The sequence below is a fragment of the Pteronotus mesoamericanus genome, unplaced genomic scaffold, assembly GCF_021234165.1.
Source record: "Pteronotus mesoamericanus isolate MK-2021 breed Mesoamerican mustached bat unplaced genomic scaffold, CSHL_Meso_final contig_66, whole genome shotgun sequence".
Taxonomy (NCBI): domain Eukaryota; kingdom Metazoa; phylum Chordata; class Mammalia; order Chiroptera; family Mormoopidae; genus Pteronotus; species Pteronotus mesoamericanus.
In genome coordinates this window covers 1,608,725-1,610,020 of record NW_026555230.1, presented here as the reverse complement: position 1 = coordinate 1,610,020, position 1,296 = coordinate 1,608,725, and the positions used below count along the sequence as shown (strand labels likewise).

The 1,296-nt window shown below is 35.9% G+C and overlaps 1 non-coding gene across 1 annotated transcript; it reads right to left on the bottom strand.

The window, feature by feature from the left end:
- Nucleotides 1-596: 596 nt before the first annotated feature.
- Nucleotides 597-703, bottom strand: LOC129077436 (U6 spliceosomal RNA). The gene has a single exon (XR_008529860.1). It is a non-coding gene; the product is annotated as a U6 spliceosomal RNA (small nuclear RNA).
- Nucleotides 704-1,296: the final 593 nt, after the last annotated feature.

Genomic DNA, 1,296 nt, shown 5'->3' with positions numbered 1-1,296 from the left:
TGCTCCTCAGTTTTCATTAGTGTTTGTATATTTAATGTGTGGCACAAGCCAACTTTTCTTCCAGTGTTGCCCAAAGATGCCAAAAGGTTGGACACCCCTCTAAAACTACACTCGTACCTTTTGAGTCTTCTTTCATTTTGTTGCCCTACCCGGGTATTTCTTTCTACCTTGACTTCTAGCTCACTAATTTTGTCTTCTGCTTCATCCAACCTGTTTGTATTTTTAAAAATTGAATGGAAGTCATTTGTAGCTCATTCCAAGTTACTCATTTTATAAATATATCTCAGTAGAAACATAAATTATCCTTGTGCAACTTTGAAATTCCATGTTGGAAATACTTCCTTAGTATAGGAGTTCCACTCTGGTGGTACACCTGTTGAACAGATTTTACTTTGTTTCTGGCTTCTAAGGTTATTTAGATATTAGGGATTAAGTGCACCTTAATTTATGGTTCATACTGTTTGTACAAAGGAGAACATCTTTAATTATAATTGTGAGAGACATTTGTAGTGCACATCACTGCAGTTCTTTTTATCCTGAAAGTCTTTTCTGTTTTATTTTTTGAAATTTCAGGTTTTTGAGGTATAACTGACAAAAAAATTATGGCATGATACATGAATTTGCACGTCATCCTTTCACAGTGGTCATGCTAATCTTTTCTATATCATTCCAGTTTTAGTATACATGCTGTTGAAGTAAGCACTCCTTGCATTTGTTCTTTAAGAGAAACATTAGGTGGGTGTCCTTTATCCTTCAAGTTGTGTGCCAGGTGTTTGGGCAGATTATATTGGGGACCTTTTTGGGAGCACCTTTGACTGAAACCAGTACACTAGATTAAAATGTCCTCTGTAGTTAATCACCTTCATCTTTCCCTGCACATAATCTTTGAGGGTATCCCAGACTCATATTTTTATCCCGGGTCTCATTAAATATTTATTTTTAGGCTTTCAAATGGTCTTTTCTGTCGTTTGTAAGCTAAAATTCATCTTGCCATGGAAGGTGCTAAAGATAGGAGGTAAAACAAAATGAAGACCTACCATAGGTGTCTTGGAGGTTCCTAGTGCTCCTAAACTTATGAAAAGCCCTGAGATGGTTCATAGTCAAGAAATCTGCTTCATTATATTTAACTCAGAATTTTCCAAATATAGCCAACCAAGAGATGCTTCATTTTTTTTTTTTTTTTGTTTCATACCTATCAACATCCTTTGGAGTTAGTGTTCTGTAGGAGCAATGACCTTTAAGAAAGTCTGGGTTACTTGTATTAGTCCACTTCATATGAGTGAGCAAAGGCTGGTC